Below are 23,885 nucleotides of genomic sequence, written 5' to 3'. Positions count from 1 at the left end.
GGAGGGGCCTCTCGGGGGCCCAGGGGCTGAGGTTCTTCCATCGCCATAGAATTCTAGATACAGATGGGAACTTGAGTGACCAAGCACCCCCAGCTGGCCTGGGACTGTCCCCGTTTTATTCCTGAAGTCCCACATCTCAAGACATCTCTGAGTTCCACGGAAACTGTGCTTTGGTCCCCTTGCCAATAAGTCAGAGTGGTAAGTCAGAGTCTCTCCCTCCCACAGGGCATCTGCCTCCTGTTCTAGAACCTTCTGGAGGAAAGGCTTCCTGATGTGCCGCCTTCATCTGTGCCCTGCCTGCCTCAGCCTGTCCTCCTGGCTCTGTCACCTTTGACACCAACCCTGCTCCACCCACTCATCTCTGGATTTCAGTTGTAGCCTGTCTGTCCCGGTTCTTCTGGGTGCCTTCAGCCCAACAACACTCAAGAGGACGCAGCATTTAAAGAGCTTTTTTTTTTTTTAAACACCTATGAGTTACCTGTAAATTTGTGTAGCTATTCATTCTGACAATAAAGAATATATTTATTTGTGGCAGTTGTTCTCTTTGGAGCCACGTAATTCCAAAACACTGGACTCATATGTCAGTGGTGCTTGCTTCACTCTTCCGAGCCTCGCCTTCAAGCAGAAGCCCGACTCAGGGACTGAACTCTGGTGTTCCCGTGCACGTGAGTCCCAGTGGCAGAGAACTGGAGGAAGAGGAAACGGCCGAATGCACCAGAGTTCACCTGTGAGGCCGGACATAGCAGTCTGCCAGCGGGAGGGCGGTTTGGACCACAGTACCCATGCGTTCATTTACACAGTCACTTAGCAATACACTTGCGTGTAGCGCTTCAGAGATGATAAGCAAATGAAACCCTGCCACCACTGTCCAGGCTCCGCACACCACAGCTGAGCCTCCCGCCAGTTCTTGTGACCTGTCCTGCAAATGACTACACGTGTGCGCGGCTCATGAGCAAACACGGGGCTGCAGGGAAGAAAAGCTTTTCCTCGGCCATCCTGAGGTTGTTGGCCGGGTCTGAAAATAAAACTGACACACAGGCTAAGAGGCCAGCAGTATACACATTCACTTAAGGTAAGTATCACATGACACAAAATACAGCCCTGAGTATCTGATGCTGGCTTTGAGGGACAGTGCCCGGCCGAGGGAAAGAGTGACAGGTACAGAGTGACAGGTAGTGAGGAATGTGCAGGGAACTGGGGCAACCTAGGAGGCCTGCATGGAGGATTCTTCTTGGTGTCCTTTGTCGTAGGAGACGAGGACCTCCCCCTAGGGTTTATGACCTGTTCCAGGGGAGAGGGTTGAGGGCTGAGGTCAGGGAGACCGTCCTGCTGGTACTGTCCTCTTGAACCCCTTCAGCTTAAAACCTTCTGTGTGCCCGGGTGCCAACACCAGGGTAGCTATTCTGAGCCCAGCATGGCTCTGGCAGTAATGAGGCCACCTTATGTCATGGAGGAGCCCATTGTTATACAATAGAGAACGGGGGGTGGATGTTGGTGACACCAGATTCAACTGCCACTGTCATCTTCCGCCAGTGCACCAAGGCACACCTTCATTGACAGGAGCAAGGGCCCGAGGGAGCCTAGGACAGGTGGCCAGGAAGATGGCATTTAAACAAATGCTCGAGTTCTCCGTTGACCTCACACTATACACCATGCTTATATCACAGGGCTGGAGCACAAGGGACAGAGTTCCACCACCAAGGGCCTCATGCTAAGAGAATGGCGGTTCCCTACACACTGGGGAGACTGGGTATTGGGTTTGGGGATGGGCAAGCCCCAAGGGTGCCTGGGGGACCATGGCAAAATGAGCATGAAGCAGGACTCATGTGGTTGGGTCACAGTGTAAGCCCCCAAGTCTCAGGCACTAGCGTCCCAAGATATCAGAGCTCGGTGGTGCATCTACCCCTGGCTGCACCAAACAGGAAAGGAAGAGCTGGCACCTCCAGCTCCTGCATGGCACCTGGGTCCATCCCTCCCCCAGACATCACACAATGGAAGGAAGCACCGCCCAGAGAAACTGAGTGCTGCGGAAACGGGTAGCGCTGGTGGCCCCAGACGCTGCAGTTGTCCTGACGAGGTTTCATTGCCCCTTTGTCACTAAATATACCATTTGGACACGGGAGCCTCTGGGAGCTGGAGCAGTCAAGGAAGCAGAGGGTTTCCAGACCTCCAAAGAGAAGGACACCTTGGCTTCAGCCCAGTGAGACTACTTTTGGGGTCTGGCCCCCAGACCTGCCAAAGACGCACTTGTGTCATTTTAAGTCAGCACCGGGTATTATTGCAGCCACAAGAGACTGGAGCGCTTCATATGAGAAGAGCAGGAAGGTGTGGGGGAGCAGCGGTAAATGGGCCACACCCAGGACCCCAGACCCACTCCTTGCTGGGGAACCTCCTCCTGGTCTCCGAACACAGACACTTCCATGTGCGGGAGGGTCTCCAGGGCTCAGTGGGGCCTGGGTAGGCTGCGGTCCTCCATCGGCCCGAGCGGGCCGCTCTCCCCTCTCTGGACAAGGAAGCAGGCCACACAGATGCACAAACAAGCCCAGGTGAAACGAAAGGCTTCCTGCTGGCTGGTTTTGTTCCAGCCTCTGCCCAGATGTATTTGTCTCAACGTTTTTCAGCACAATGGGGTGTGAAGAGGGGGAGGGGGCCGCTTTAGCGACTCACTCACTGTGGGGGAGGGTGATTTAGTCACAACCCCTATTTACTGAGATGGCTTTCCACTGACACAGAAAAAGTCCCGAAATCAAGGAGCCTGTATTGTTTGCTTCCTTTTGCTTTTTTGGTGACAGTAATAAAACTGTCCTTCAAATGCAGTCCCAAAAGACATCAGAGCTTGACAATGACGAATGGGGCACAGATGTTTCTGGGCCATCAGAGTGGCAGCTTCCTCCTCTACACATGGGCTCCGTGACCCGGGGAGAGGGTCACTGTCCTGCCTTGCAGGCCACACGGTCCAGGTCTTGCCATCAGCGCCGGGCTCCAAGGGCATGTGGGACCCATGGCAAGGCTTCCTCTAATGGGTGGGGAGGTTTGGGGCTTGACAGCCTTGGGAATGACGTGAGCCCCTGCGTGAGGGACAGGACAGGCTCTGAGTTCCCGACAAGGGCCCACTCAGCTCCCAGTGTCTTCCTCGCTCCCGAGGCCGCGAGGCAGAGGACGAGGATCTGCTTTCCGCGGGACCACAGCCAGCTCCGCAGTTCTGGGCCACGTGCTCGCTCGCTCTCCTGAGTCACTGCACTCCTCTCCGTGAGAACCTCACGGTTGGCCAAGACAGAAGCGGGTGCAACGGCCAGAGCAGCCTCTTCCTCCCGGTCGCCAGCCCCACTCAGTCTCTGCTCCCCACAGGTCACCGCACCATCCTCTGCACACCATGCCATGGGCTCCTGTTGTCACCGGTGGCCCGGGGGCCGTCAGTCAGAGGCTCAGACACTATAGGGCCCAGGTGGGTGCAGTGGACACAGCCAGGTCTGCTCTCAGAGAGGTCGGTACTGGGTCTTGGGGGCACCCCACAGGGAGACTCGAGGGTCTTCCACACCCAGCAACCAGATTGAAGGTCCCCCCACACCGACCACGTCACCACATTTCTTCAGGAGCCGCTGAGCCCTACTGTGTATCAGCTCCTAGGAGGCAGCCTCAGTTTCCCTGTCCTTAAATGGTGAATTCGGTGCTTTCCTACAGAGTTGTTTGTGAGGATTAAATGACATGGGGCCTCTCAAGTGCCTAGCATGGACCTGACATGTGGAGGTGCATTAGAGACAAGGAAAAGAGACCAGAGGCCAAACTCCTGGCTGAGGGGTGGAGCGGAATTGGCACCCAGGTGGCCATAGCCCCCACACCTGTCAGCCTTCATGAGCCCAGAGCCACACGTCTGTGTCTTGTTGTCACACTGCTGATACCAGAGGGAGAGCTGCTTGGCACAGCATCCTCACGGGCCATAGCAGAGGGCAGGGGGCGAGGGGGCGGCGGATGCCCAGGCGGGGAGCCCAGAGCTCTCGCAAAGCGCTTCCTGAGCTGCACATTCGTGACCACAGAATGAGTCAAGGTCCCTTTCAAGTGGCTTGATGTGCCTCCCTCTGAGCTGCATAGCCTCCTGGGATGGCCTGGCCGCCAGCAGCCTCTTTCCAGGAGCCCCCTCCCTGGGCACTGGCCTCTCTCCTTCCCTGTACAATACCCCATGGGCAGGGTCTGCTGTCTCCGTTTTACAAGTGGGGACACTGAGGCTCAGAGAAGTCAGCTGAGCTGCTTTGGGTTACACGGCCAGCCAGGGTCAGGCCTGTCTTGCTCTCATCAGCAGGCTCTCAGCTGGCTTCCTGTGGGAAAAGAGGCCACACGCATCCTCTCTGCCTGGGTCAAATAGGCCTGGGTGCTTCTCCAGCCAACGGGAGTGGTGCTGGGGAGGCGGGCCTGGGAGCTGGAAGGGCTAGAACCTCACTTCCCGGAGGAAACGGGCTGTGCTCTGTAGGCAGGAAATACAAGAACCCCACTGATGGGGGCGCGCATCCCAGACCGATTCCCATAAGAGACAGGTCACAATACCCGCAAAAAACCAAGGTTCCCTGGGTGAGAGGAACTGGATGTCCCAGAAGGCTTCAATGAAGCTGGCCTCCCTCTGGGCCCCTGCAAGCAGGGGAGCCTCAGTCCTTTATCCTGAGGTGGGGGGAGCTAGATGTGGGGGGGTAATCTTGGGAGTACACCGCCCAACTCCCATCTGGGTCCCCCCTCGGGGGGCTTTAGGGCCCTGGACAAGGAGGAAGAATTCTCAGCAGGGCTCATGGAACAGGAGAGGAAAGGAAGCAGGTGTGTTCTGAATACAAATACAGTCCGTCAAAACCAGCACTTGCCAAGGGGGTCTGCACTGTGCCAGGCTGACTGACTCTTGGTTTTTGCTTTGTCATTGTTGTTTTGGTTCATTTTAGGAGTTTTTCTTAGCAATCACAACTAGGAAACTCCGAGGACCACAAAAACGAAAAAAAAAAAAAAAAAAGAAGAAGGAAAACAAAACAGGACGAATGACGACAGCTCAACAGATCTGACAGCATTTTCACGGGACTTGCCCAGCTTGTTGAAACGGAACCAGGCTGTGCCCAAAGGTCTCACACCTTTTTTCTTGACACCCTCTGTCTTTTTTTAAAAAATGACCTTCAATAACAGAAAGAATGCACAGCTCCCTGTAAAATATCACAAGATGATCAAGCAGGCTGGAGGGCCACTGGCCCCGCTGGGCGGGTGGGGGTCTCTCCCTGGGCTGACTCTGCCTGCTGGGGTCTTCCAGCCCGGGAGGCCTTCTAGTCTTTTTGTTATTATTACCACTTACTGTTTGTGGCTGGGAGCAGCACTGGGGACTAAAGAATAGTTAGTTCGCTGACTAGAGGGAGTCCCGCCAGTCAAACCCCAAGCGCTGCCCCATGCCTCTCTCCCCAGAAGGACTCGGAAAGGTCCAGTGTCCATGGACTCTCCCTCCAAGCAGAGTCTCAGCCCTCTCCGCTAGGCTCTCGGTCCCTGCACAGCATCACCATCTCATGGGCCGAAGACCAAGGCTCCTCAGGTAGCCTTCCCGCTCGGGCATGGCAACTCTGTGCCTGTGAGTCCTGACCACTCATCTAGGTCTCTGGATGCGCTAGCCTTCCAGCACGAATGTCCCATGCTCTCATCGGAGTCCCTGAGGCCCCAAAAGCTCCTGCCTCAGGCTTCTTGAAGCTCTGGGCCCATGTTCTTACGGGAGGGGGCCTTTCTATCCAGCTCCTAAAACCAGGGGCCCAAGGTGACGTATGAGGTTCCAGGACATTCTAGGAGGCCCTAAACAGCAGACCGCCAAGCGGCAGGTTGTGGAGACAAAGGAAGAGACGCACCAGCCCTGTCTCTCCTATGTCTTTCATACTGAGCACCTTCACACCGGCTGGTGAGAGGCAGGGCCCCCAAAGCCCCCAACTAAACTGCAATATGGCTCTGCAGATAAAGTGGGCTACTGCACGGGTAGGGGCAGCTGAGGCAGGCACCTTCAAGTGGGAACACCTAGGAAGGAGATAGAAAATCAGACGGCGTGATAAACTCCAGGACCTGGCATCCAGAGCAGTCTTCTCAAAGAATACTGTAGACAAAGGCAAGCTCGGGAGACTCACAGCACTTGCCCTTCCTAGAGACTGACAGTGCACATCAGCACATTAAAGGTCCTGAGGGTCCTGCAGTAAACCTGTATTGTATATATAACCCATAAAGTATATGTAATAGTAAAGAATATATAAGCCGTGGTCTCCCAAACTTACTAGTCCAGAGAACTCTTTTCTGGCAAAATGCCTGTTGCTATAGCCCCATGGATCACATATCGAGGCCTTCTGGCTTAACTTCAAGGATTCTGGCACCCAGTCTTGACTTTGATGGGTTAGACGAACCCCGTGTCTAAAACCCTAGGGCATTAATTACACTTTCAATGATAGCTTGAGTTGAAAACTATGGGGTCTCAAACTGCGGCCTGTGGGCCACATCTGACCAACTCCCTGTCTTTGTGAATAAAGTTTTATTGGATCACAGACACACCCATTTCTTTCTAGATCTCCTTTGGCTGCTTCTGCACCACAAAGATAAGTAGAATGGAATAGTCGAGATAGGCCATATGGCCTATGAAGCCTGAAATATTTACTATCCGGCCCTTTAGAAGAAAAGCTTGCTGAGCCCTGGGTTAAAAGAAAATCAGAACCCACTTGGAACACTGACCCCATCAGGCCTCCATGCCATGTCAAAGGAAATTCTGCATGTCTGATCGGGACTGACACAGACGGTGCTGTGGCGGGTGATTGTTATTTATGGCCTACACAAGGTTCGAGTGTGAAGGGCGTGTGCGTGTGCGTGTGCATGTGTGTGTGTGTGCGTGCATGCGTATGTGCAGCAGATGAGAATGGGAACGGGGATGGGCAGAAGGGGTGCCACTGCTTAAAGACATTGAATTTGGTATCAGCTCAGGGCCTGGCTCCAGTTCCATCACCGGCCAGGCAGTATGGACAGTGGCCAGGCCATGTGGACAGTGGCCAGGTCATGTGCAGAGCCCTCTGCCTCTCACGGAGGAATCAGTATTTCCTGTTGAATCCCAGAGTGTGCTGGCAGGATAACTGCTCAGCAAGTGTGACCCCTTCTCAGGAGTCACTGAAGGGAGCCCTAATCAGAGGACAGGCAATGTCTGGGCAAGACAAAGACCCTTTCTCCTTCCTGGATGGATGTGCTAGTGTGGGTCATCTCTGTGTGGCCCCCAGCCCATTCACACAGGCCGAGCGCGGCCCTGATCAGCTCATGTTGAACCATGGGTAAAGCGCAGGACCGCCCAGAAGCCGGTGGTCCCGTAAGTGCAGCCTGCAGAGAGGACGACCCCCAGCAACCGGCAAGGCGTGCGTGACTTCTCCACTGGGGCCATGATGGGCGTTCAGGATTCTGAGGCACAGCTGAGCAGCCATGCTGTCCACGGCGAGGTTGGCCGGCCGAAACCGCTGTTTTTGTGCCACATCCTTCAGTTTTATTGTGCTCGGTCGCCTTGCCTAGTTAATGAGGAGGTTTGCTGGAGTGGCCACTAAGCCTCAGGGAGAAGGGAAGGGAGTGGGGAGTGCTCCCCATGCTGTTTTCATGTTTAAGGTGCTCGAGCCTCGGCTGGCATCAGGGTTATTGGAGTGCACAGATGAGCTTATGGGGTCTGCCCCACGGTCAATGGCACCTTCAAGACCATGCCCCAATTTAGGGTGAGTGTGCAGAGTGGAGCGGGCCTTGTGTCTGGCCTTCACTTGAATGAGCTCCATGGAAGGGGTTGGAAGGGGCCATCTGTGACACAGGTGGTGACAGTGATGCCAGGACAGCGCTGCTCGCTCCGATGGTCTATGGAGCTCCACCCACACAGGCCTGACCTTGAATCCAATGGCTGGCCACTGTGCCGCATCCAGCTGATTCCTGTGAAAGCCCCCAGGTTCCATACTGATGGTTTGCTGTCAGGGGCCTCATGGTGATACTTCTTAGAGCTGATTGCTGGTGATTTCAGAAAAGTGAGGCCCCCATCTCTCAAGTTCTCGCTTCTCATTTCTATGATGGAACCAAGGAGGAAGCCTATCCTCTTGTGTCTGTCCAGGCTGATGCTGTTTCTGGATCTCACAAGGCACAGGGAGGATGGCAGCCAACTGGCAAGAGGGGTCCCCTTTCCAGAAGAGTTCATTCACGATGCCACATGGGGAGCACTCACCCTGGGCCCTGACGAGGATGCCACAAGGTTGCTTCTCACCTCAGGCAGGTGAAGGGTCTGGGCGGGACTGGGTATGACAGGGTGTCTACCTGCCATGGGCCTGAGGATTGCTGGGAAACTGGGGACAAACTGAATTCACCTTTTTAGACGATTTTGTTGAGCAAGCCCACTTTGAACACTAGCCCTACCACTTACTACCTGGGTTGTCTTCATTTCTTCCCTGGAGTCTTCATTTCTCTGCCTACGAATGGGGATGAAGCTATTATTTTCAATAAATATTAGACTCCTGTCTCCATCTGATGAAAAGATGCATTTCTCTTCAAATTTAGAGGGGAATTAGAGGTTATATTTTATGCGAAAGTCACAAACTTTGGCATAAATCTAGCTAAAAATCCTTTTACACTTACAGACACTGGACGATCTAAATCAACGGTCTCCAACACCCAAGACGGTACTAGTTCATGGCCTGTTAGGAACCGGGCCGTACAGCAGGAGGCGAGCAGCGGGCAAGTGAGCAAAGCTTCATCTGTATCTGCAGCCGCTCCCCAGCGCTAGCATCACCGCCTCAGCTCCACCTCAGATCATCAGGCATTAAATTCTCATAGGAGCACCAGTCTCTGGTGCCAAAAATGTTGGGGACTGCTGGTTTAAATGACACCCCAGCATGTCACTCTTAGACAGAGGGTCCCGAAGTCCTGTGGAAAGGGAATTCTACAATTTCATAGCTTTCTCTTTAAGAGGGTCTCCAGCTTCCCAGAACTGTGTGTTTGCCTGTTTTTTCACATAAGCCCGTGGGCTGCAGCCTATTTAAAGTCTGCACCACTTTTTCTCCCAAGTAAACACTAGACCGTCCCTGATTGAAATAAATACAAGAAACACCGTGTAAGACTCAAAGAAACAGCCTCCCAACTTACTGTCCCGGGGGAGCCATTCTCTGACAGAGGGAAGCTGACAGAGTTTCAAACGTGATGAGCGTTGTGCTGTTGGGTTACAGGGCAGAGCTGGTTACCAGTGGAAGGAGGGAGGGCTGCCGGTCTCACTACGAGTGCGTTCGTGAGCACACCATGACTTACACACAAGTACGTGTATAATTGTGATAAAAACTTTCAAAATAGAAACGCACATGTGCACACAGGACCGTCATCACTAACACTAGCCAGGCAGTCTCTGCCTTGACAACACCTGTTTTGTCATGTAGCAGGAGGACCATCGGCCTCGTCATCACCAGGGTCGGGAAAGGATGGGCCCGGCGGAAACCAGATCGACCCACCAACATGAGCAGCGACACGAGCAGCAGCAGCACTGAGTGACTTTGTCAGGATTAAAGTGCATCTTTGAACAGCATGCAATTCTCCAATTTAAATAGCTTGAAATGAATCAAGGACAGAAAAAAAGACATTAACCGCAAGCGATTTTCTAAAAAAATCTTTTATTGATGCAGTGCTATAAACGAATCCCTAGCCTTACCAGCCTCAGCCATTGATGGACACTCTGTTAACAGGGAGGACACAGGTGGGGAGATGTATGAGATTTCCATTCTCTGGTATTTACCTGGGGTCTCACCGTGTTTGCTTTTAGAGAGAGGCTGTTTGCAGAGCTATTAAAATGTTTGGGGCGGTTTGCTATGACACCAGCCCTGGTCTTTAAGAATTAACCCTTCCAGTGAACATGGGGGACTGGAGCCCTGGAGTCACATTTTTCTGCAGAGCAGAAGTGTGTGTGTGTGTGTGTGTGTGTCTGTAGCATTTAAAGAAGCATGTGTCTGGCAAACAGGAAGGGGCTGCTTTACAAGCAATGATAAGATGTGACCAGGAGTATAGGTCAATCAGATAAAGATGGCACCCACACATGTGGATTTTAGCCAGTTCTTTAATTTACTCTGAACAGAAAGAAAGGGGGAGGGTAGGAGGGAGAGTGGTGGCGGTCAACTTGCCACAAGCGGTTTCTCCCAGCAGCTCTGTGGTTCGTCCCACCTCATCTTAGGAGAGAGGCGGGTGGCTTGGTTCACCTTCCCCGCTGCCTTCCCTCTTTTCCTGCTTTCTCCTTCTAAGGAGGCAGGAACAGTTTTCTTAGAAGTCCTATCATACCACCGCCCTGTATCTTAGGGAAGACTTTAAATGTTTACTCTCATGTCCTCATTGTGTCTTCCAAAGAGGGCGTCCTCCGACAGAGATAGCCCAGCGGCCACCTGAACAGACACAGTGCTGTTGGCGTAAATACTGAGGAGGCTGGGGTCACTATGAGGCTTAGGGACCCTGAAGGACCGGCCACTCTGCTTCCATCCCCATGAGACTCCATCATGACGTGGCATGGAGAGGGCTTCTTTCTTCCCAACTATTTTGAAGCAAGTTGCAGATCCTATGTTTCGACGACACCTCCAAGAGGCCTGAAGGCCAGAAAGTCACATGTCCACTTCACAGTTCAGGAAATGGCAGGACAGAGGTTAGATGGCACTTTCAAGTGAAAAATCCACGTAGAGTCCAGAGCTTCCTTGTTCCGGTCGGTTCCCTGTAATTGTTCTTATTTATCACAAATGGTGTCACACAGTCTATCGGCAGGGACAGTGTTTACAAACACAGATGGCTGCCATCCACCTGCCTGGAGAAAGGAAGGTCACACCTGGGATGTGACCGTGTGTCCTAAGGCCCACACTCTGCAGCCAGGACTTCAGATGCCCTCTGTGCCTCCTTCACAACTTCTCAACGGCGACAGCGATAGGAGTGCTGAGCAGAGGACCGGAGTCCACAGGGAAAATCCTGGGGATTGGGGCGGGGGAGGGGCTTCTATCACAAGTGACCAACTGGAGTTTGGACTGGCTCTTTCTCTTGCCTCAGAAACCTCTGCAGAATGACTTTCCTCCCTCTGTTGTCTTTGTAAGTTTTTCTATTTCTGAATGGGTGTATTCACAGATTTTATAGGGGTTTTTTTTTTCATATATAAATTAAAATAAAGCAATTTTTTGGTAGCCAAGTGTCTCCTAAAGCAGAGTTAAGAAGCAGAATACCGAGAGTTTCAACCCTGCCCAAGACTGACGATTAGCTAATAAAAATTGTAGGTTTTTTTCCTATTTCCTTAAAAGTCAGTTCTCAGAAAAACAATTCATTTACTGTCGGTACTCTGTTTACCAGCAAGGTTAAAAGTTCAGGAAAAGAAAGACATCAAAATATTTACATTAAAGTAAATCAGTGTTCCTATACTGTGTCTGGCTCTGTGATTCTGGACTGGGCCCTTGTCACACTCACACAGGCAGAGGAAGCAGGGCTCTGGCTGCTGACCGTGCACTTCTCTCTCTCCACCCCTGGCCCCTGACCTTTTTTCGAAGTCTGCTGTCCCTGCTACCCTTGCTTTCTAGATCTTTTCTTCCTTTTGCTATTTTATATTTTTGGCTTAGGTTATTGGGACCCCATCAGAGTATTCTTACCAGGGCATGTTTCTACTATTTCTTGATACGTTTATTAAAACAAACCAAAACCAAAACAAAACAAAACAAACAAAACAAAAAACCCTCAGTTTTTAAGAATCAGGATGGCAGTGATGAGAATCGTCACTTGTTGGCTCTGTGCCTCGTGCCAGGTGGCCCTCTGGGCATCCACATAACATCACAAACAGCCTCCTGTGCCATGGGGTCAGCGCTATTGTCCCATGTGTGGATTTGGAGACCCAGGCTCGGGGTGGCTGAACGAGCTCCTGGAGACACTGCAAACCGGATGGCGTGTCTGTGCAACCCTGTCATCTGCGTGATCCTGTCATCTGCTCAATCCTGTCATCTGCACAGACTCTGCTTCCCCAGCCCCAGCTCCGCCCGGTCTCCAGAAATCCTTTCCTGGGTCATTCCCATCTCAGTAAGAGATGCATCAAGGCACCTTCAATGGTCCTCGGCTAACTTGAGTGATACTCCCCCTGGAGCAGCAGGCAGTGGACAGGTGGGCACCTGTGCTGGCCTAGGGGGCTCGGCTGCCTGTGCAATCTTTCCAGGAGAGAGCATTACTGGGCATGCCAGCAGGAGATACGGACATTGAACATGCAACTTGGAGCCCCAAGCACTCTCCCAGCATCACATGTCAGCTGGCAGAGCACAAGGAAGGGGCTTCCATTCAGGGTACTTCACCCTGGGCACATTCTTTCTGAGGCCCCACTATACGCCAGTCACCAGCTGGGCATGAACGGTGAGGCCCGGTTCTGCCTTCAAGGACTCCAGGCAGGGGCTCAGGGCTGTGCCCGGCCACGTCCCCACCTCGCACACCCATGCCTCCACTGGGGTGCCTTCCTCTGGTGGTGCTATGAGGAGCTCTGCGTGGGTCTGGAGAGCGCCCACCATCAGCCTGGGATAGCACCTGTCCTCCCTCACATGCTCCAGGAGCACCACACTCTCATTCCGCACATCTGCACACCCCATAGACACCATGCACATATGCATACATGCATACCACACACACACCACACACACACACACACACACATCTGCACACCCCCACAGATACTACACATGTATGCACACACATACCACACACACACCACATACACACACACCTGCAAACCCGAGACACCACGCACATATGAACGCATACACCACATACATACACACACCTGCACACATAGACCACACCATTTATGCACATGCACACACAACACCCACAGGTAGACACACACTACACACCGCATACATACCACATACCTGCGTGTAACCCACAATGGGCCCCACAATGATATCCACTCACACCCCATACCTGTTTTTTTTTTACATACACCCCCACAGGGCTCACATGACCACACACACACATGTGTGTGCACATGTGCATTCTTGTCATCTCCCCCCGATCCACTCCGGGGCTGGCCCTGCCACTCTGGGGCCAACTTGCCAGACTGCTGGTGAACTGCCCACATACTTCCTTCTTAGAGATGACGGGTATGAAGAAGTTGGTGTCAGTGGAGCAACTTCTTGTGAATATTAAGGTGACCTAAAGATGGGGGTCCATATAGTTTATTGTCCAAACCAGGACATGTCTGAAACAAAAGGCAGAGATGAAGGTGATACACGGACACTAACTGGCTAATAGGCTCGATGGGACCATCCCCGACAAACCAGGGGCCCAAAGGGACCAGCAGTCACTAGAGTCAGGTTCTGCTGCCTCCAGAGATTCCACAGGTGAAGTGGTGGAGTGAGAACTGGCAAGGGCTGGGGTGGGACCCTTGAGCTGGGCTGATTTTTTGCTTTTCCTGCTCAAGTGGCAGCAAAGCCCCTGCTACTAGGGCCACTGTCTTCATGGTTTCCTAGCCCTTCCCATCCCCATCTCGCTGACCCTCCGTTGCCTAAGGGGTAGAGGTCAGCCTGAGCCCCAGAGCCTCTAACTGCTAGCCTTGGCCTCTGACTGGCTCCCAGCATAAAGACTGAACTCACTTTACTAGCATCTGTTCCCCACTGAGAAGAGACGGGGACACGGAGCTCTGGCTGGGCCCAGAGGGGACCAGCAGCCATTGGAGTGCAGATCCCGGCTTCTGCCTTTCTGCCTCGGCTGACCACACGGTGAGGAGTGGCAGGCAGTTTTCAGAAAACCAAGCTATCTCCAGCCTGGCCCCCTAGCGGGGGCCCTCATACAACTCTGGCAGAGCAGGGCCAGCCTGGCCACAGTGTCCACACAGAGGAGGCTTGGTGGTCGCCACACTGCTGCAACAAGAGGGGGCAGAGGTCTCTGCTCGCTAGGCCATTGACCTCTGGTCTCTTCCTGTTGTCAGCTGTGCTCGGGTGTCTTTCTCCTGACTGCCTTACCACGCACAGCCCATTTTAAGGAGAAAAGGTTTTTGCTTTTGCCTATTTATAAAGTGCAAAGCAGCAGCACCTGGAGCACTGGGTGGCCATACCACACCCCCGACGGATTTAAATCATGGGCAGCTTTCAACCTCTGGTTCAGAGAGCAGGGGCACATTGAAACCATCAGAACTCAGCTTTCTTAACTGAAATGGAAGGATGATGAGCTCAGCCCTGGGGCCTGCTGTGAGGACAGCGATAATGTGGTGACACACCAGAGGTTGTGTCGGAGCCAACAGAGGCTGGGTGGAATGGCCACCGGGGTCACTCTGGGGGTGCTAATCCATCTTCTTAGGCAGCCACCCTGAGAACGCAGTACCTGTTCACCTGTGGGGCCAGCAGAGACGCTGCGTGAAGGAAGGGCCACAGGGACTCGGAGCGGCCTCTGAGTTCCTGCCCAGTCATGTAAAAGAGAGCAGAGCTGATACTAAAACAGTGAGAGTGTCATACACAGGTCAACCTCCAAGAGGTAACCCACCTTGCATATGTGGGGATACCTGGGAGTCAAGCCCAAGTCTCCCCAGGTTGACGCCCTTCCATCAGACAGAAGCCAATATGACTCCACAGCACTCTGCTTTAACAAAAAGGTTTAAATCTACAAAGTCCAAGTGGGGCCATTGGTCAGAAGGCCTCAGCATAGATCGGTCTGCTGCCGGTGGCCTGGACGGTGAAACCCTGGCTGCTTCTGATAACTGCGTCGGAGAACCCCACATAGGGCCTCCCATGAGTGAAGCCAGGTCAGCTCCATTGTCACTGTGTTTCTGACCAAACGCAGGGAGCAGCGGGAAGGTGGACTGTGGCCACCATGGTCCATCTTGCTGGAGCCATCTCTTTTGCTGGCATCTCTGAGGGGACACATGGACCAAGCGGCATGACAGGGGAGCTGCCTAAAGCCCATGTGGGGAGCTTGCATATAACCCTCAGCCTAGGACATGCATGGAGCCTTCCCTGGACCACGCTCTGGCTGTGTTTGAAATGTGTGAGGATATAACTTCAGAGCAGCTTGCAAACGTCTTCCAGGCACTACTGTGAAAGGAGGAAGGTTTGCAAGGCTGGGATCGAGCGCAGATCACCTCCATTTTCCAAAGCAATGGGTCCTACCAGCTACAGAAGCACATGCTCAGCCTGGCTTCCGGGCAAACCCAGAGGAGGCATCCGACAGGCTCACAGCATTGGGGAGGAAAGTGGTGGTCTCAGAGGCAAGGCCTGTTCTCTGAGAGAAAGTCATTCCATGCTAACCTCATTTCCTGTTTTGACGAGCTTCACCAGAACAGTCGATTGGGGGAATGCCCCAGAAAGTATGTCTTGCTTTCAGTAAGCATCTGAATATCTCTCGTTGTGTCCTGTGCACATAAGTACACAGGACCAGCAGGGAAAGGTGTGACCGGGAGCGCCCACAGTCAGCAGGACAGCCATCCCGACCAGGTCACCTTGTGTCAGCGTGATGATCCTGTGGCCTCTGTCCCCACTGCAGCCGCAGAGGTGGCCAGGCTGGCCGGACCACCCACAAGGTCTCAGATGGACAGACTATTCAGTGCTTCCTCTCCACTGGCAAGTCTGCTTTGAAAAGATTCTCAGCAGTTCCACACTTAGAGAAGGTTGAGGACTTCAAGGTGACAGTGTCTGTCTGTGGCTGGTGTGCACCAGTCATGTCATTTGAATGTTTCCATGGAGAGGCACAGAGCTCTGTCCTGTGTCCTGCCCACTTGCCGTGTTGAAAATAAGTTGGAGGAAGAGACACGGATGGCGTGTTTATCAAATTTGCAAATCACACAAACCTCTGGAAAAAATGGCCTCAGAGAGGCTTCTCACCATCAGAGAGCTGGGGTGGACCAGGGCAGAGCAAGAGGGAGGTCCCGTGCTCCTTTTAACAACACGGTCCCCCGCAGGAGCACAGCCTGGGCACGCCTGGTTCCAGTACAGCTGCTGTGGGCCCGAGTGTGGCCAGAGATGACAAAGCAACCCTGTCTTCACCTCTCCTCTTTAACTTTCCATAAGGTGAGCTTTTTCTCAGGCTGCAAGATCGGTACTAAAAATCCTTCCCTACTTAGTTATGGCCTTGCTCTGAGGACAAATTAAGTCAGAAGGGGTAAAGTGCTTTGAAAAAGGGAAAGCTCTGAAATTCAAAATAGTATTATTCTTTGTTGTAAGGTGCTTTCCCTCCAAAAAAAGAAAAAAAAAAAAAAAAGAATCTGACAGTCTGCGAGAGATAAGCAGAAAATGATTCAGCTTAGGCTTCTGTTTCTCCAGTTTTAACCCCAAACTGGTTAAGCATGCTGAGTGGCCTCGGTGAACCGTGTCTAGCGCTCCTCAGTTTCCTCAGGTCCCAAGCCCCTCCTCTGGCAAGCCTGCTCCCCACTGTCTCAAAGTCCGAGTTTCCTATGATTCAATCATAATTCAGAAAGCTCCCTCTCTGGCTGAGTCTTCAAAGATGCAGATCGAGTGCCTGGCCAGAGTGAATGACAGCTGATTTGGGCTGGGGCCTTGGACTTTCATCGGTTTTTTTAATTCCTTGCGTCCGTTCAACGGGCAGCACTTTGAAAGCACAGTGCCCTCATTGCTGCACGGGCCTTGGTTCAAACTGTAGATGAAAAATCTATGCATTTTTTTCACTTCCTCTGGGGCACACTGTGATTTCACTGGACAGTTGCAGATTCAGAGCGCTCCGAGGCTGAGTCACCCAGAAGAATGTCCTGTGACATGTGAGTTGCATCTCTGCATTGTCACCATCGCAGCCGCAATCATGTGCACATGTACATTTAAGTCAATTACAATTATAAATTCAATTCCTTGGTCACAGCAGCCCCGTTCTAAGTTTTCAATGGACACATGTGGCTGGTGGCTGCTGTATTGGACTGCATGGGTCAGCCTTGGCTACATGACAGGATGACCTGGGGAGCTGTAAAGAAGACCGATGTCTGGCTCCCAGCCCACATGCCGGTGTGGCTGGCCCTGGGGAGCCTGGGCACGTGGGCTTTTAAGAACTCCTGCGTAATCCAGATGCCTGGCCAGGGCTCAGGACAGCCGCCCCCAACGTCTGGGCTGCAAGGGCAGTCCTCTCTGGCCCTTTCTTTCATTAACCTTGAGAGCTAACTGTCCCGCAAATGCCCGGAGATATGTCTGCTTCTCCCTGAATCCCCACGTCTACTTCACCTCCAACAGGCTGTAAACGCCTTGGCGGGTTAGTCTCTGGGAGATTCAAAAGTGCGAGCAAGTGATGAGCAGGTGGGAGGAGACATTCGTATCAACGGGACCCATGTTCCAGGCCCAGGGTACATCCAGAAGGCTGATGGGTCTGCGTGGGCGCCTGCGGGTGTGTCCGCAAACCCACGGTGGGACCGGGCTGCTCGTGCTTGCAGGGGATCTGTCCTGTTGTCTTCAACATCCCGTGTGCTTCCTCCTCCTGTTCCAGGACCAGGAGACATAGAACCAGCAGAGGGGAAAGTATACCAGAAAATAAAATGGAGTCGTGAGGTAGAGAGAAACGGAGGGGGCCTTCTCAGAACACAGTGGCCAGGTGTTTCCCTGAGGAGGGGACGTGTGGCTGAAGCTGGCAGCGTATACTGGGCTATGCACACGGGGCGGACATTATCCTCATGGCGTACAGATTAATTACTCTGAGAAGAGCAAACAGTACATACAGTCATTTAAAATTATTCTTGGATGTCTGCCAAGTGCGAAAGTGAAGGCGACAAGAAGTACTGGGAGGAAACTGCTAATGGCCTCTGGGCTGGGTCCCCAGGAGGGTCAGTCTGCCCTACTCAGGTTGGGAGGAGAGGTGACCGCCACAGAAGGAACACTTTGACACTTACCCATGTTAAAGGAATATTTCGTCGCCAATTCCAGGGGCTCAGATCTCAGAGTGGATTTAAGAAGTTGGGATACCCAAATGAGATGTCTGTGCTGTCTGAACATGATGAGCTGACTGCACAGCCCTCTGCACTCTCAAGCAAAGCCCCAGTGACGCCGACTTGTACAGGCTGGAGGTGCGGGAAGGCTGGGGCAGAGTCGGGCCCACTCATTGCTTTGCCTCCAGAACCTGGCACGCAGCACAGCAGGCCCCAAAGAAATCTGTGTGGAATGAAGAAGTGAATGGGTGACTGATGTGTGGTGGGAGAAAGGGCAGCTGCTGAGAAGACAAGGTCCCCAGCTAAAGCTCGAGGTCGGCGACGACTTAGAGGCCACCATCTACAGCCCTGGCCACAGTGCGCACACTTCTGATGACTTCCAGTGTTTTCCCCAAATGCCAGTGCACCAGTACTGACTCTTGAGAGGTCGTCTAGAGAGGCCAGAGAATAGGCAGGATGCACGAGGCTGAGAAATAAGAGATCCAAGGTCAACATGGTTCCAAAGGTGTCATAACGAGCTGAGTGGCTATGGTAGGGCTTCTTGTGGTCCTATAGAAATTAATCTCAAACACTGCTTGATATCCTTTAAATTAGTGTTTAAATATAGCTAATAAGCAAACAATTTTTTTTTTCAGTTTTGCTTTTAATAAAGAACAAAGGATTAAGACACAGAGAGAATGGCCAGATAAATGGGAAGCCACCCAGACCAGACCATGGCTGTCATGTCACAGACACACCACCAGCCAACACAGAGGCCCTTGAAGTCCAAGGCTGTCAGTCAGAGCCAGGTCCGAAGGCAGAGCCATCATCTGCATCCCGGCCATGGGCTGCGGGCAGCAGGTGGAGGCACTGAAGGGGACTGAGTCCTGAATTTTTTTTGTCTGTGTCATTTTCGATCAAGTGTGTCATAGAGCTTCCTGTTTCATCTCCCAGTTATTCTGAAACAAAAACATGCATGAAAAACACAGGTCACTGCTAACCACACTGAGAGACAGTCACTCAGGTACTTGGAGACCAAGAAGGGAAAGCCAGAGCGTAAATGCCATCTTGAGCTGGGGGTCGAGTTGTTTGGTGCCAATGCAGACAGCGGCACCGACAAGGATTACAATGGTGCTGGGGTTGGGGCGTCTTTCTAAAAATAATGCAGAAGACGCTGAAAAGGTAGAGGCTCCCAGAAGCTTTCTGCCTGCTTATTGGGTCAGGGGCTGTCCTGGGCAACTGAGGCTCGTCCCCTGGAGCCCCTGTTGGCCCAGCTGAAGAGTCACACAAGACCTTCGGGACAACCCGGGATTTGCCGAGGCGATGCCCTGAGCCTCCTCCTCAAGGTCCAAAGAGACGGAAAGGAGGTCACTATAGAATTGTTACCATATGAGGATGGACTGGGAGGAGGGCATGACCTCCAGGCCCATCCTTCTCCCTATCCCGGGAGAGTTGGCCCCCAGGACATGAAAGCATAGCAGCCAAGGAGCCGGTACCACAGCCCCAGTGAGGCCAGGGAAGGGAGGACGAGAAGGGGGCCCTGACCTGGCAAAAGCCTGAGGACAGCCCACAGCTATAGTCCTACTGAGTCCTGCTTTGCCACCTGAGACCCACACATTTTGGCTCCCAAGTAGATGTCGTTTGCAGAAACTCCGTGCCAGAGAAAGCACCGCCATGAGGGGAGGTCAGCTCCACACCTGCCCGCCACACCCTGTGCCTTGTCTGCCAACCACTCCTGATGGTGAGAGCAGAGCCAGGCTCTGCCCATGACGACTCAGAGCTTCTTGGGGGCCCAGCTATCACCACCCCGTGCAACCTGCCCAGACGTGGCCCTGGTTCGCAGGGAACTGGTGCCCCAACCCCCTTCTCTGATTTTTGTTAAGGGCACAAGGCCCTCCGAAGAGGGGGAGGGTGCATGCTTTCGGAAGGGCTCCATAGTCCTTGGCATAGTTTGCACCAGACCCCGAGAGCTCGGAAAGTATGGGAGGCTGCTTGCACTGGTGCATCGTGTGCGTCCCAAGCGTCTGTGCAGCCAGCGCTCATGCTGGCCTGCAGGGTGACGGCATGGGCTGAGGGCTGTCCGTGCGGCCAGCGAGGAGGCAGCATCTCCCACACGTCATCCTGCTTCCCCACACTCACGGCCGGTTGTAGCCATCTCCACATATCTTTAAAAATTCTGTACTGTTTCTCCCAATCTCTTTGCCCTGGGATCCCCTACACAGGAGTCAGCACACTCACACAAACACCTCAGCCTTCATGTTTGTCCTCAGTCTTCATTTACTAGTGGTGGTGAAGTATATGCTTCCCGAGAAGGGGTGACCCTGTGGGATCTAACACATGGGAACAGTACTGCTGAGGGAAGTCTTCTGGGAAAACGAGCTTCCTGGCGTATTGTCACATCTTACAGTCCAGACGAGGCTTTACATGCAGAGCCTTCCTGGGTGGGTGAGAGAAACAGGAACCAAGAAATGCACTGGTGGCCGGCATGGGTGGCAGGGGAAGCCTGGTTCCTTTCGTTCACCCCCACAATGCAGGGTGGGGGTGGGCACTTCAGAACTTGGATTCCTCTCTGCCCCAGTCTGAGTGAGGTGAGAAACCTGGGCCACAGCCCGGCTTCAGCGTAGAGCACCAGCCATGTGGATGCGACCAGAGTCACAGAGAGGACCATCTCTCAGGCACACGAGGAGGAAATTGGCAACTTTCTTCAGGCCACACTGGAAGAGACATCACTGGGACGCAGACTGGGGTTGCTCCCATCTAGTCCCAGATTTCACGGCACGGCCTGAGTTGGCTCATCTGGGACTCTGGCGTGGGCGAATCCATCCCTTGGGACTCTGTGCTGGCCTGGCTGTGCAGTCACCAGCAAAGACATCCAAGGCAGCCTAACCCAGCAACGCCAAAAGGCTAGGCCCTCACCAGAGCCACCACACATGTGGCTTCCCCAGTGCCTCCTCGTGCTGGGACGGGCCTGGAGGAGCTTAGGTCACACATTTCTTCCTCACTCTCACTCCAGCTCCCTCAAGTCTCTAGTATTCAGGGAGCCCAAGTGGTCTGCCCACTGTGGGCACACAGCATTGCTGTCCCCTGGGTCTGAGGGGTGGCCTCAGGGTCACACACCACACTATGAACCTGGTCCCTCCCTTACCAGGGACCTCGGATGTGGTGCAGGCCTGCTGGGTGCTCCTGAGCAAATTCCCAAATTACGCCATGTGCTGCTGGCAGTGGGACAAAAGGCTCCTGGCAGGGGACACTGGTAAGGAGGCAGGAACAGCAGCTCAGACACCCACCGCCCCACTGAAGGCTCCCAGACAGGTGTGTTGCCTCTCCATTCGATCTCAGCCTCCACTCCCTAGGCAATGAGTCTCAAACGAGGACAGGAAGACCACAGATGTCACTCTGCTATGACATCTACGGTGCTGCCCACACCCCATCCTGAGAGGCCATGGCAGAGTCCCCAGCCATCCAGGACAGACATACCCGGGCCCATTAGGCTCTAGGTCTCCATCAGCATTTGGGAAAACCAGCAGCCCACACTGGCATCCTGATGCCGTGCCTCAGCTGATTGTGACCACATGAGAGCGGGGACAGCGTGTCCCCTCTGTGAGAGGGGACAGCGTGTGCCCAGCAACACCGGGGCACTGGCTCTCAGGCCCACTGTCCTCACTTTTCGGAAAGTCAGGACCAGGACAGCACACTTGGGAAGCCTACATTGTTCATCCCAGGTGAGTTTAGGGATAAGTGACATGGGTCCCTTGTGGATAGGAGGACGCTGTTGTCAGGCGGGACAGAGGGGCACATCCAAGTCCTCCGCTTTGTCTCTGAAGGGCTCCCACATGGAGAGCTGAAGCTGTGTAAGGCTGAGAGGATGAGATAGTCTCCTGGGGGGATCCTCCCAAGAAGCAGTTTCTACAAAGTGTTCCCTGCATCACTACAGACCTATCCGAGCTCAGAAAGATCCGTGTCCCTCAATCCCTGAAAGCGGAGTGCAAGCCAGCCCCAGAGTGACTCCAGGATACACTCAGTCCCCCTGGCCAGAAGCTCTTGCCCCTCAGATCATACCCTTAGGGTCTCTCTTTCATCTGGGAGCATCCAACAACAAGGAGTAAGCTATACCCATTTTCAATTCAGCATCCTGACGGCGAAGCTCAGCCACCTTCAGGGATGAACAGGCACTCACAGGTGACTCCTGCCAGCCCCCTGACCCCGAGGACCTTGGCAGTTTGCCTACTTTCTGGGACAGAGCAGTCGTCCCTCTATTAGTACCAAAGGTGGAAACAGAGAGAAGGGTGGACGACCCACAGGTCCCCTCGCTGGTTATTTCCTGACCCAGCCACACCTCCCTTAGCATGGCCACTTTCTCTGTTCGTAAGATAAAACCCGCTCTTCAAAGAACTATACCTTGAAAACAGTTTAGCAGACCTGGTTGACATCATGACAGGTAACCTTGCTGTCTGGTTACTGGGAAATGTACGGGGCCTTCAGAAAGGCTAGTTTTATGTCCAAGGTTGTACCTGGACATATGAAGGGACCTTCAGCATCAGAGGAAAATGCGGACAGCCAGCAGGATCCGTGAGACCTTGAGGTGCGCAGTCACCACGGCTGTGGCCCTCAGAGTGGCTCCCTGTAGTTTTCTGGACCAGCGGCCCCATGTAACCCGGACATTTGCCAGAAATGCAGACTTCCCACCCTTCCCAGACTTTCTAAATTAGAAACTTTGCAGGCAGGGCCCAGGAATCCCGTTTTCACAAGCTCCGGTGACTCAGACCCAGGCCCAGCAGTACCGGTGCTGACTGACTCGGGCCCCTGGAGACGCTCTTGGGCACGGGGCTGCGGCTCTGTCCCCGGTGACCGTGCGTAACTGCAAGTCGTCCGTCTACTGCTGTTCTTGGCTGAGTGCCCATGTGCTTCATGGTGGCTCTCTCCCGAGACTCCATGAGGGGATGGAGCAAGAGGCCAGAAGTTGTCCAAATAGTCAGCAAGCTCTTGGGGTAACTGAGGACAGGTGTCAACTCCCCTCGTCCCTTAGCTCCTTTTCTGGGTGCTGCTCCTCTGCAGCTCAGCCAAGCACTTGGGGACCCCACCCGCACCAGTGGGCCCTCCCTGCTCATCACACTGTCTGCTGGCCGCACTGCACACCCCTGGGGCCCCTGCCCCCATGCTTAGTCCACTTTGCCTGAGGACGGTGCTTAAGCCCTGAGGTCCACTGGCATTTTTCTCAAATGAGATAATAGAAGATGTGACCACTGGCTCGACTCTGCTCACTGCCACCCTGGGGAACAGGGGAAAATTTCTCACCCGACTCTGACCATGCCCAGGTGGGGACACCAGCAAAATGCTCGCCCCGCAGACAGGTAGGAGGCAACGTGCGACCAGGCCCCAAAAAGCTAAAAAAAAATAGTTTGTTTATCATTTTTAAAAAACTAACCTCATACAGGAAGTATGAGAAGAAGAAGAAGAAGAAAAAAAACACACACACAAACCCGGCGACACTGCAAGTGGCAGAACTGGAAGTGCACACATTTGTTGCAGATAAATGCGTGTTCCTCCGTTTCCATTTCCCGCTGTGTGGGGTGCTCTCAGATGGTGGGAACCCAGCAAGGAGCGGGGCCTTGGGTCCCAAGGCACAGACTTGGCCGAGATAAGGCCGTGTGTATGGCAGGGCTGCGCCCCGTTCAGGCCTCCCTACAGGTGCGGCTGTCCCGCCAGACGTGGGGAAGAGGACGCCCAGAATGGAAACCGCGTCGGGGGACCGTCCCACACACCGCCTCTCCTGCCCCACGGCCCGCCGTCCTGAGCTATGGACCGGGACTCCCTCCCCCATGCAACTTCCAGAAGTGCAGCCCTAGCAGCGGTCAGCCCAGGTGACACCATGTCCTGGCCTCACATCTAGGCCAATGGCTGTGCAGCCCTTCGGGACAACAAGCTTGCACTGGCTTTTCTTTAAGGACACTGAGGCCACAAAGTCAGGTGCAGAACACACAGCCATCTGCCCTCTCGGGAATACAGCTCCACTGGACTTTAAAAATAGGAGCAGAGG

At 53.5% G+C, this 23,885-nt stretch overlaps 1 long non-coding RNA gene across 2 annotated transcripts in view; it reads right to left on the bottom strand.

Annotated features, from left to right (window-relative positions):
• Positions 1-23,885, bottom strand: part of LOC120610284 (uncharacterized) — a 107,765-nt gene that overhangs the window by 34,902 nt on the left and 48,978 nt on the right. Inside the window, exon 2 of one of the 2 annotated variants that reach the window (XR_005654902.1) lies at positions 17,834-18,335. This is a non-coding gene — a long non-coding RNA (uncharacterized LOC120610284). Of the gene's footprint in view, positions 1-14,164; positions 18,336-23,885 lie in introns of those variants that run through there. The other variant, XR_005654901.1, reaches the window with a different exon arrangement.

The sequence above is a fragment of the Pteropus medius genome, unplaced genomic scaffold (genome assembly GCF_902729225.1).
Source record: "Pteropus medius unplaced genomic scaffold, Ma_sr-lr_union100, whole genome shotgun sequence".
NCBI lineage: Eukaryota > Metazoa > Chordata > Mammalia > Chiroptera > Pteropodidae > Pteropus > Pteropus medius.
This window is presented reverse-complemented; position numbering and strand designations above follow the sequence as displayed.